General features: G+C 43.9%; 1 protein-coding gene across 2 annotated transcripts in view; it reads left to right on the top strand.

Annotated features, from left to right (window-relative positions):
* LOC148038892 (NADH-ubiquinone oxidoreductase B18 subunit) overlaps nucleotides 1–12,193 on the top strand; it is a 60,472-nt gene extending 48,279 nt beyond the window's left edge. Inside the window, exon 2 of one of the 2 annotated variants that reach the window (XM_087674778.1) lies at nucleotides 11,962–12,193. The gene's annotated coding sequence lies outside the window, so the exon portion shown is untranslated. The other variant, XM_087674779.1, reaches the window with a different exon arrangement.
* Nucleotides 12,194–12,686: the final 493 nt, after the last annotated feature.

The raw sequence follows: 12,686 nt of genomic DNA, 5'->3' as shown, positions 1-12,686 counted from the left end.
TCGACGAGGACCTGTAGAAGAAGCAGGAAAGTGAGTAACACCTGAATCCTGCATAAGCCGGCGATACCATAAAGGAATCCTGAGAGACTCCTTCTGTGAGGGAGATCGGGGGGTCTTCGGAACCTGTAAAGCACCCAAATCGGAGAGGGACTCCCCCTCACCAAGTGAAGGTAAATCCTCCGCATCTGAAGAAGGCTGTATATCCCGTGAAGATCCCGAAGAGGCGGTAGAAGAGCTCGTAGAAGACGAAGGCACATCCACCAAAGAGGAAAGGGAAGCCGAAGGAGGAGGAGGAATAGGGGGGGTGCTAAGGGTGATCCTGGAAGGAAGTGAAGGGAGAGAAGGTGGGGGGGGTCCGTCGATGATGAAGAAACATCGGAAATAGAACCATCAATCGGATCCTCAGAGGCCGAAGCCTCATCAAAGATCACATCCCTGCTCACCTCAACCTGCCGCGTCGTCGGGTCGTACAGCCGATATCCCTTCGTGGTCGTACTATAACCAACGAAGATAAGCTTTCTCGACTTAGAGTCGAACTTCGTCTTCCTCTTCTTCTTGTCCACATGGACAAAAGCATCGCACCCAAAGATGCGAAAATGGGACACGGAAGGCTTCTTTCCAAAGAAAGCCTCATATGGAGTCATGTCCTGTAATGCCGAAGTCGGAGAGCGGTTGCGTATATGCACCGCTGTAGCCACCGCCTCATCCCAAAGGAAATGAGGAAGACTCCTATGCTCCAGCATAGATCGGGCCATCTCAATCATGGTCCGATTTGCACGCTCCACCACACCATTCTCTGATGGTGTGTTCGGATGAGAATACTCCACCCGAATACCATGATCCCTGCAAAACTGAGAGAAAAGGTGAGAAGTGAACTCTCCACCGTGATCAGCTCGAACACCACGGACTTTGGAAGTTGTTTGGGTCTCCACAAACACCTGCCACTCACAGAAACGGAAGTACGCCTCGCTCTTGTACTCCAAGAAATAAGGCCAAACATAACGACTAAAGTCGTCCACAATCAGCATCAAATACTTGGCCTTCCCAAGGGAGGCCGTGCCCATAGGTCCGCAAAGGTCGGTATGAACCAACTCAAGCGGTGAAGTAGCCCTTCGAGAAGCAACCTGCGGGTGAGGTTGCCTGTGCTGCTTGCCCCTCAAGCAGCTAGGGCACAAAGTGTGAAGAGGAGGGAAATCAGGAAGTCCCTCCACCATCTTCCTCCTAGAAGCCCGGCGAAGAGAATCAAGGTTCAGATGACCATACCGAGCATGCCAGAGCAGCCCAAGCTCATGGGAGGTCCGCGCAGCCAAGGCTGTGAGCGTATAAAGCCCACCCTCCTGTGTACCTGTCCAAAGGGCATCACTTGTAGAAGCATCCTCCACTGTGACTGCATCCTGAGTAAAAATGACTCGGGTACCTAACTGAGTAAGACCATGCACAGATAATAGGTTAAAACCCAAATCAGGCACATAGAGCACTTTGGCGGAGGAAGACCGCCTGTCAGAAAACATAGGTAAAGTCCCCACTCCATGAACAGGAACTGTAGAATTGTCACCAATGGTGACTATACCCCCTCTGGAACGAAGATCCTGAAGCCAATCCTGACGGAAGGTCATATGTGAAGATGCTCCACTGTCGACGAGCCAAGGCTTCTCCTGTGTGGTAGAAGCTAGGGCAGTGTCTTCCTCAACAAAGAGATGCACAAACGCAGATTCTGTTGTGGCTGGGGCCGCCTTCGAGTCCTTCTCCTTAGGCTTCAAATGGGGATACTTCTGCCAACACTTCTCCTCGGGATGAGTGCCCTTCCCACAATGGGGACACTTGGGCTTCTTCTCCTTTGCATCCTTCTTATCTTCCTCCTTGTCCTTGGACTTCTCCTTCTTTTGTTTCTTCTTCTTGCCACCACCTGTGGCAGCCGTAAATGCCTTGGTGGAGCCACTGGCTCCCACCTCTTTGAGTCGCTCGTCATGCTCCAAGACAAGCAGGGAAAGCTCCTCCCATAGGAGAGTCTCACGGGTTCTCGTAGTGATGAGGCTGGTGTAGAAGACATCATATCGGGGTGATGGCAGCTGAGTCAACAGAATCATCGCCATATCCTCAGACGATATCAGACGACCAAGAGAGGCTAGCTCGCCTCGCATATCCTCCATCTTCGTGATGTGCTCCTTCATGGAAGAAGAACCATCAAGACTGAGCATCCGCAACTTCTTCTCTAGGGAAATCTTGTGGGCAAATATCTTGTGCTGATACAAAGACGCAAGCTTTGTCCATACTTCCGCCGCGGTCTTTAACCTGTGAACATGTACAAGAACTGAATCATGGAGACTCATAAAAAGAAAGGAACGGGCTCGTGAGTTGAGCCTATCCCATAAGGCTGCACGGTCCATTGAGGTGCCATCGGACGAATCCACGGGGGGTCGGTCGATGGGCGAAGAAACAAGATCCCATAGATCAAAGGTATCAAGAATGCAAGCCACCTTGCATGACCATAGGGAATAGTTGGAACCATCCAACTTGTCTTCCTTCGGAAAGGAAGGGAGAATCGGCACCTGTATAGAGGGGATCAAGGAAGGCATCCGCACAGTGGATGCAGTCTTCACTGAAGAAACCTTCGCAGTAGATGGAACCTTCTGAGATGCATGGACTGAAGAAGGACGAGTGCGAGGAGGGTCTTCCTGATGACGAACTTCACGATAGTCCCGCCTCCGCTCAGAGGAATGATGAGAAAGAAGCTCATCCTCTGAGTCTTCAAAGCCTGAGAACTGGTAAGACATCTTCCAATCTGCAAAATACCAAGAAAGTTGTGCCGCTGACGGAATAGGACCAACAGTGTGGTCACCAACCACCAAGATGCAGGCAGAGAGTGCCTACAACCACCTAGATCTGCAAAACGCAAATAGATCTGATGCAGAACACCAGAATCGAGACCACCAGCACCGGAAACTTGCCCAGACAGAGGTCGCCTGCAGGATAGGAGCAGCCGGGGTAGAAGCGACCTGCAAAACAGCAAAACGCAAGCTGGAGGAGGGTCGCCCTGCAGCAGAAGAGGTCGCCTGGCAGCAAACGCAGGGTTGCTGCGTCACTGGATGACGTGGCAGCCCCTGTGTACAGCAAACGCAGGCTGTACAGCCTTCTGATGCAGTCTCCTGGCTGGAATAGACCTGTTGGCAGCTGTCTGAGGGAATCGCCTGGCTGTTGTGGAACTGTGGGCAGCAGCAGTAAGGTATTTCTCGCGTCCTCCGTGCTCTCAATCAGGCGATGATACCATGTGAGAGTGCGCAGCGAAAGAAGAACACGAACACAGAGGAGAGGAGAGAGGAAGCAGAGAATGAAGGAAGAAAATCTGCACTGACTGAGATGAATGCTGAATACACTGGAATGGACAGAACAGTCCCTGCACGCAGCCCGGAGCGTCAGTGAGGGAACCAGGACAGACTGGAAACAGAGGCAGCACCAATGCCGGAGACAGAGACGAAGGGAGGAGTGCTGAACCTGCAGAGCATGAATGAGATGAATGCTGGACTGACTGGGGGGGCAGCTATAAATAGCCCCCAGCCAGAAAACTGGCCAACCAGCTAAACTGGCCGACCTGGCCAGATCTGGTCCGACTGGCCAGTTCTGGTCCGACTGACCAGAACTGGTCCGACTGCCCAAAAGAATGGGCAGTCACCCCAAAAACAGCCCAGATCTGGGCTGTAAAATGCCCAGGGCTACATGCTGACTAAAGCAGCCTGAAAACACACTGACAGAGCTCCTCTGTCTCCTGTCAGACTCTGACAGGAGCTCACAACCAGGAGATGACAGACTGAGACTAAATAAGAGCAAGCTAACAGAGTTCTGGTCACAGACGCCCAATCGGCCATATAGGTGGAAGTGTGAACTATCTTTTCTCTAACCCACCGCGTGGGTCCACCATAACCTGTGACCACTCATCAGTGGCCAGCTCCAATGCACTTTTCTTTATATCTAATTAGTGCAAAGGAAACAAATTTAATAAATCATTATATAGACAAATTAATGAAAAAGGATACAAATTTTGTTTCTATAGAGTTGTGACATGCAATCTCTGGCAATAACCCTAGATCCCTTACAGATCTTCAAATTTCCATCGCCAAAGGTGATATGACAACCATCATCATCTACCTGCCCTGTGCTAATCAAGCTCTTTTTGAGGTGAGGTATCCTCTATGAGGCCTAGACGGGTGGCCATGTCAACAAAGATGAAGTTGGCTCATGCACCATTATCAAAGAAAATCAATGCATGCTGATCCCTAATTTTGCCCTATGCTTTGCACAACTTAGTAACATCATCATTGGGCTGATCACTAACAACATTGGGCACCAATCCCACTGATCTTTTGGGCTTATTTCCTTTAGAATCTCCCTGTTTTTTTGATTTTCCAGCTTACTGCCTATTAGAATAGTCCCTTGCAATGTGACCCTCCTGTTCACAAATAAAACATTTATTTGCAGCCATCAATTCCCTATGTTGTGCCAATGTTTTCGAGTCCTTTCTTTGTTGTTTTGGCCTCTTTTCAGACTGATATTCAGATCTGCCCCTTTTCTCAGCCTTACACAACTTTTTATTTGGCTTCTCCCCACTCTAGGAAGCCCAAATCCTTCCCACGCAGGAAAGCATCGGCTGTAGCAGCAGTCTCTATAAGTTGAGACATGCTAGATACGATGGATTTAATGCAAAAATCCTTGATTCCTTTGGGCAGCCCATAAATATATTTTTCCACTTGCTCATGAAGGGGTACGGGGCAATAAGAAGTAATAGGCAGCAATGCATCCCAAACCTTCTTATTATATTGCTCCAAATTTTTACATTTCTTAGCATCTAGCTTATTCCAAGCTGTCATGATGTCCACCTCAAAGGTACTTGTCAACCAATTTGATGTAAACATTTGCTTGAATTTTATCCACATTGATGGTGCTCTACCTTGCATCAAAAGAGTGGACCACCACTGTAATGCATTCCCTTTCAAGAAAGTGGCTGCCTTTTGAATCTATGAGGACTCCATGAAGTTCCCCCTTGAATAGGCTGCATTAATTTTTTGAATGAAAGTCAAAGCTTTCAGCTTATCTCGTACATCGCTGAAGGACTCAAACTTCACTCCTTTTCCATCCTCATCATAGTCTTTTGCTGCCCCTTTGGGTGTCAAGTTGGCATACACTAGTTGCTGCAAAAAGGGTGCATTTGTTGAATTTACATCAAAACCAATTGTTGAATTTACATCAAAACCAATGCCAAACAGAGCATTTGCATGATCAACATTCATTCCTTGAGCCCCATAAGCATTCGGGGGTGCAGATGCAATACCAAACATGCTTCTTTGTGCCCGAGGCATCAAGCCAATGCTGCCATAGATAAGGTTTTGCATATTTCCAGCCATATGTGAATACATTGGGCCTTGCACACCATGCATTGGTTGCTACATACCATAGGGATTTGTGCTATACATTCAAGTATGCGGTCATTGTCCAATCATAGCGTGCTTCCACCAAAATATCGTGGCTGCCCCATCATAGTATGCAAGCCTAACTGTCCAAAATCCATTGGATTGGCACTTCCGTGATGGCCTTGCATTTGCATTCCTTGCCCCGTAGGCACGAACTGTTTAATTTCATTAGTATCTTTGGGAGCTTCAAATAAAGGGTTTGGCATTATCTTCGGTGCATCTTGTTGTTCCAAAGGTGTAAAAGACATCTTCTTCTTCTTGCCTTTGCTATCCTTATTTGGAGCATTGAAAAATCGGGTAAATTGAGGATCCTTTCCCAATTGAGTAAAGAGATTTGATGCTGTCCTCATTCGATTCTTGAATTGGTCATCAAATTCCTCTTCGCTTTGCTACTCATCAACCTCCTTATGCTTTGAAGGCCACACATCTTGCCTAACAACAACATTTTCAGCTTGATGTCTATAGTTTGAGCCTTGTCCAAGGTCAGACATTGCATTTCCTTTGTTTCCATGTGAACGTTCATACTAAGAGGCATCATCATTGCTTGAGTCCATCTCATTGTATGAAAACATATTGGTGTAATTTTGAAAACATATTGGTGTAATTTCTTAGCTGAGAGTAAAAATCAGCACTAGCACAAAGCTTTGGCTTGCAATTAGGTGCCTTGGGCCCACCAAATCAAGGGATTGAGTGGTGTCCCGGCAATGGAACCATGTAACCAGCCTTCCTTTTGTGGATGGATAGTAAATCCTTGATAACAACTTAATTACAGCAGCAAACAATTAATGCAATTTAAAAATACAAATTTACCTATTGATCTTGGACAATGCACACACGATTGGCTCACAATTTAAACTCCCCTTGCTGTCCAAAGTGACTAGCAAGTCTTCAATCTATTTTGCCCCTTGATTCGACACTTAATTGGCCTTCACCCACTTCATATACGATGGAAATGCGCCAAATTCAATGGCTGGCTAGTCCTCCATCTGAATTTAGTTGAAATTCACCTTCAACCCTGTTGAATCCAAGTCTTGGAGCTTCCAATTTATGGCATACTTCCGGAGGCTGCTGGTAAATCCTTATTTTTGTTGTAAATTAGGATTTACAGTAGAGAAATTTGTAATTTCTTAGCCTCCAAGGGTCTAAATGTTGAGATCTTCAGAGCAAGGCTGTGAAATGGTTGGGAGATGAGAGAGAGAGCTATAGAAAGAGAAAATTCAGAGTTTTGTCACCAGAATGATTGAGAATTAGTCAAACGCAGCTACTACCTTGCCACAACGGCTTGTAGATGCAAAGAATTGAAGAAAATCAATCATTTACTGCTACTGCCCTGTCTCAACAGCTTGTAGATGCTGTCACCGGCTGTTGATTGGTCTTCTCCCGCCCTTGGCTATCTCAGAGGGTCTTCCAATGGATGCAAATTAAACTAGCAGTATCTCCTCCCTTTCTTTTGCAGGCGGAATACACAAAATGCCTCTCTCCAATCTCTAAAGACGTTTTGCAGTCTTGCATGGGCATTTTTGATAAGTAGTAGCCTTTCCAAATGGTTTTTTCAGCATTATCCATAATTAAATATTAATTTTCAGCCTTAAAATACTGAAAATTCATCTAATAATTATTTCGGTGCCCTGAAAAATAATGAGTGGCCAATAATTAAATTGGCTAGGCAACTTCCATTCCCGAGTGTCTCTATGTCATCTTTGACCATTAGATTGGCGTTAGGTACTATTAAACGCCACTTCTCTAGTGTCACCAACTGACCGTAGTTGCATTTGTACTATGTATGGACTAGTTCATTCTGTATGTACTGTACGGTACGGTACGTATTCGCACCATTTCGTACCAAAAAATAGGCTATTTTTGGCCTCTGAAGACTAGACCATACAATATCTTCCAACTCCTAAGCCTTATGTTTATTATCATAATTCCAAGTCTCTCACACACACACACACACACACACACACACACACACTCTCTCTCTCTCTCTCTCTCTCTCTCACGCACGCACACGCACACACACACACTCTCTCTCTCCCAACTTCCAAGATGAGTATGCAATTCCAAGAGCATCCCTCCCCTCCCTTCTCTCTCTCTCTCTCTCTTTCTCTCTCTCTCCAAACTGCCAAGCCTCTCTCTCTCTCTCTCATCACACACACACACACACACACACAAAAGAATGAAGAGCCTATTTGTCCATCCACCCTAAAATTTACTTAGTTCTTTGATGTATTACATATACACTCCCATTTGTCTTCTAGTAGCGCATTGCGTATGCTGTGCATGAGGTTTTTCCTTGTTATCCTGATGTATTCATCTTATTAACTCAAGTGACATTGCTATTTTAGCTCTAAACATGTGTTCTATTATCTATAATTTAAAATAACCAAGTTTTTGTTTTGTTTTGTTTTGTTTTGTTTTTTTTTTTCGTACTAATATTGTACCGTACCTTATAAAATCATAAGGTACCAATTAGTATCTTATTTTATTGTACCATACCGCATCATACCTGACAACCTTGCAACTGACACTTATGGCCAAATGAATGACCTAGGCCAACAACTGGCACCAGATACCACCAAGTACCTGTGCATCATAACTTATAGCAAGTTTTGCCTTTGACATCTTGTGATTTTCTTCGGTCTCGGGCTCGCAAAATTTACTTTAATCCCAATTACAGCTCACATGTGCAACATTTACTTAACCATGTGATTAAAAATTAATCCACATGTTAAGTGAAGTTTCAAAAATACATGTCCTCATAACATGGAGAGTGCTTTGGGGTTTAGGGTTGGCACAGAGAGAGAGAGAGAGAGAGAGAGAGAGAGAGAGAGAGAGAGGAGATTTCAAATTCTGAAATTTAAATGGTGGCCTATCATCCATGGGAGAGGATGGTTGCATTGTGCCATAATCCATTGTGTGTATAAGAGAGAGAGATATGGATGAAATTTGAATCATGAGAGAGGGAGAGGAAAGGAGAGAGTTTTTAAAATTGTTATTTAATCTTTAATCTTTTCTCTTGAGTCTTTGTGTGAAAGAAAGAAAAGATAGAGAGAAAGAAAAGAATAGAGAGAAAGAAAAGAAAAATAGAGAAGATTCAAGAAAGTAAAGAAGAAAAGAAAGGCAAGAAAGAAAAGAAGAAAAGAAAGGTAAGAATGAAAAGAAAGACAGCTTGAAAACGGTCAAATAAGTGACCGTTTATTGGAATTTGGCTGCAGGGCCTAGGCATACGGGACCCGCGTAACAGTCGAGTCGTTAGATGGGGCGCGCAGTCAAGACTCCAGCGACTAGGCGGGGAACAGACCAGACAGGTCCAGAAGGGATCGGACGTGGTGGACAAGACAGGTTGGGTTGAATGAGTTGACTCGTCCGTTGGACGTGGACAACCTTGGTCTCAGCCATTCATATTAGTTTTGAGCTGGAGAAGGAGAGAGAAAGAAGGCTGCTGGTCCATTTTCTGAGTAGAAAAATAGTAGATTACAGTAGGTGACAGCCAGCTAGAGCTATCAACAGGCAGGCCACAACCGGAGGCCCATTAGGGGGTGGTGACATCATCAACTGGCTGGCAACAACATTTGGTGCTCTTAGGTTGTAGTAGGCGATTGCATTTCTTGCCGGTTGAAACAAGCAGTAGATGGATTGGAGGGTTTCTCTACGAGAAATCTTTGCTCTCTCTCACCTCCTTCAATCAATTCTCAAGAGATCTCAGCTTATCTTAGCCATTCGGACCAAATCTCAGCTAAATTTGGAGGATAGTAGAGGGAATTCTACTGTAAACCCTAAATTTTTGTAGAAATTAGGGTTTAGTAGCCACATTGGGACTCGTGCCATTAGTAGAAGGCATTGTACACTAAATTTTGCATCTGAAATTTGTGGACTTATTAGGGAATTTAAATGCTAACCCATCCATTGTGAATTTGGGGCAAGATTTGGCATTTTGGGGTCCAATTAGGGCATGTCTTGGGTGAAATTCAAGGGGCAATTTGCCCATTTTGTGTACTGATTGCATCTACAGTGAGGGGCTTGGATCATCCAAGGTTGTGTGGAATCTCAATTTGTACCCAATCCATTAATCAAGAAAGTTAAAGAAATACCAAAAGGGTGTCTATTGTCCAAGAATTTTAAGGTAAATTGCTTAACCGAATTGACTCTCACATACTTGTAGGGGGGATGAATCAGCACTCAAGGTGTTGTAGTTGGTGGCAAGACAAGTGGTAGTTAGGACTTACGTGAGGTGTGATTCTAGGAGGTCATCTACTGCAATTACTCATGCTTGTGAGGATTTTAATGATCATATGAAACACCGTACTTTATCCGACATTTTTTTGTGTACATTTGGTACCATATTTTAACACAATGGCACTAACAAAGATGATTCCAAACAACAATGATTAGGTTTTCAAAACCTTGTAGATGCTGCCAATGATGGCCTCCCAAGTTGGATGATGAGTTCTTAGGCCATACAAGGCCTAGTAGAGTAAGTTATGCCTTGGAAAGACCCCATCTTGTTTCCTAGGGAGGATAGACATAGAAGGTTTACATTTTGGAGAGAAAGAACCCTCCGTATGTTGCCAATAGCGCAGTTTACCAGACCGAGAAACTACATCCCATGCAAGTGTGAATCCATATCTTGATGTAGATCTTGTATAATCTGATTATGCTCTAGTTAAGCATCCATACATGCATAATGCTTGGGTTTTTGAGGGCAATATGAACTGCCTAACTATTCCAACTGCATTAGTCATATATATGTCTGCACCCACTAAGTCATCACCTATGTGTTGACAGCTTTGCATTTGAATCAAGTGGTAAAGATGTGTAGTTGCACTGTATCATTTCATGTTAAGCATATCCAAGGCATATTAGGTTTACAGCATCCATGTGTTAAAGACCTTTCTTTTCGACTCCTATTACCAATAATAAGAATAAGATGCAGTTCGCGGCCATAGAAATCCCAAATATTACAAATAAGATGTAATTTGGCCATAGAAACCCCAAATATTACAAATAAGATGTGATTTGGTCATGCCAAGCACATGGTGCTCACTTCAAGCAAGATTGCCTTCCACAGGCCATGCATTGTGGAAGGCAATCTAGCAGCTAGCTGCATATATACTTCCTCTGTTAGCTCACCCTCCATTCACATTGTCATAGCTTTTACTGCCATGTGCATCAATGCCATCTTAGCTAGTGGACCAATAGTCTGTTCATATTTATTACCTTTTTGTTGCACATAACCTTCTGCAACCAAACGGGCTCTGCAATGATTCACGCTGCCATATTATACTTTACCTTTGTAAATCCAGTTGGACAGGATGACATTCTTGAATCTTACCCTTCGGTAAGCCAGCAGGAAATCAAGTGTCCTACTGCTCTAAGGTTTGTATCTCCTTGTTCATGACCTGGAGATGCTTCTGTAGCTTTGTCAACAATTCATACATCAGATCTGCTTTTCAGGAGTATTGCAACTGAGGAGGATTTGCAATTGCGCTGTTTGTGCGCCTACGATATAGGAACAATTTCCCCAATATCATCATATGTATACTATTAAATGCAGAATCTTGATAGGCAACTTGGGTTACCTTATCACTTTGCTTCCAATCACACTTTTATAACCACAACACCGAAATAAGAAGTCTCTAGGCTTGTACTCTAGCTGTGTATGGGTCCCAATATTTGTTTCCCCATGCCCCGTCTTTCTCTCTGTTTACTTGTTGGATGATGATTGGAGCAGCCTACCAAGTGGATGGCAATTGGCCCAAATGCTTAATCTTATGGTCGAGGGTTGTGAAGAGAACTGAAATGTGATTTTTCAAGTTTTGGTTAGTGTTGCCTATAGAGGCACTCTTTTGTACGCAGTATGCATTTCAGCTCACTGTGGGCTCCTCTATTGCTTATTTGCTCTCTTGTGCATGAGTTTGTGTACATGCCTCTTTTAGTTCTTGTGCTTGATGTGCTACACTGCATATGAGCTGTCCATTATGAGGCACTCAAATAAATGCTGTTTATTAATAGTTCTACAGGGTACGCTGAAGATAATGTGAAAACCCCTTCTCAACTAGACCCCTTTATCTGCCTTCTTATTTGGAAAATTGTGACTGATGCTGACTCACATGAAGCAAACAAAAGTTGAAAGCAAAGAGGAGGAAATACTAAAATGCACTTTCCCTATGTTGACAGGCCAGCCTGCAGCACCTTGAAACCGTGTTGCTCTCTGCCATGGTTCAGTCTTGAAACATTTCACATAGGAAATGTCTGAGGTTCAAATAAACAATGGTGGATATTTATGTGCAACCTCAAACCCTCAAAAAGAAATGGAGCATCAGAAAGCTAAACTTGAAAGTCTATTCTGTCCCAAAGTTACTCTTTTTGGGACAGGGTTTGGTTAATCGAAGCAATGGTGCTTGGTCTAGATTTCTTTTCAGTAGGTTTTGCCTGTCATCAGTTGGTGTGGAATTTCCAATTTCAAGATGCCATTGGTAATGAAGTTTCTGTTGTGCAGGTGTACTGAGTTGAATGCATGATTAAGCTGCCGATAAATCAACTCTTGTAATTTTGCACTGATGATTTATGAAAAGAGCAAGTTTATTGCAGACCAAACCCTCGTTACATTATCATTTTTAGGCTGGCAAACATTATTTTCAATGCCAGTGTTTTGTTTGTTCCTTGAGGCTGGGCAAAACTGCGGGCTGTTGAGCATTCTTTTCAATGCCAGTGTTTGTTCGTTGTGTCAAGGCAGACAAGTCTGTTAGGAGATTAGATCAGTTGCATCAATAAACCGATTTGTTGCATCAATAATCATGTCTCGAATATGGTTGGTTAACCATTTGAATATTGTTTAGCTTTCATGTTTTGGGAGGATGCTGAAATGTCAAAATCCTCACTGCTAGAAAAAGTAACAGACACCTGTGGTTTCATGTGTATCTCACTCGTGAACAAGAGCTTTAGTATCCACAATATCTCATGTGTTGTGCCTTTTCTCAATCATTCCCACACTTGTGTATGCATTTAAACATGTGGCATGTGCATGTGCAAATGTATAATCTAGAAACTGTGCACGAACTTTCATGCAAAGCTTTGAAGGAAGCTCGGTTAAAGGTTTATTCCCAGAATAGAAACGGAAGCACCCCTTGGAGACCTGTCCTGGAATTGTATACCCATCAATACAACTTGCTCTTTAGAGCAGGTAGAAGTCATGCTTCATAGAGAGTATCAGTAGCTTGATAA

Source organism: Lygodium microphyllum, chromosome 3, assembly GCF_053477565.2.
Source record: "Lygodium microphyllum isolate KBCC chromosome 3, Lygodium_microphyllum_v1.1.10, whole genome shotgun sequence".
Classification (NCBI taxonomy): Eukaryota; Viridiplantae; Streptophyta; class Polypodiopsida; order Schizaeales; family Lygodiaceae; genus Lygodium; species Lygodium microphyllum.
Note: the sequence above shows the minus strand (reverse complement) of the source record. Positions and strands in the feature narration are given on the sequence as shown.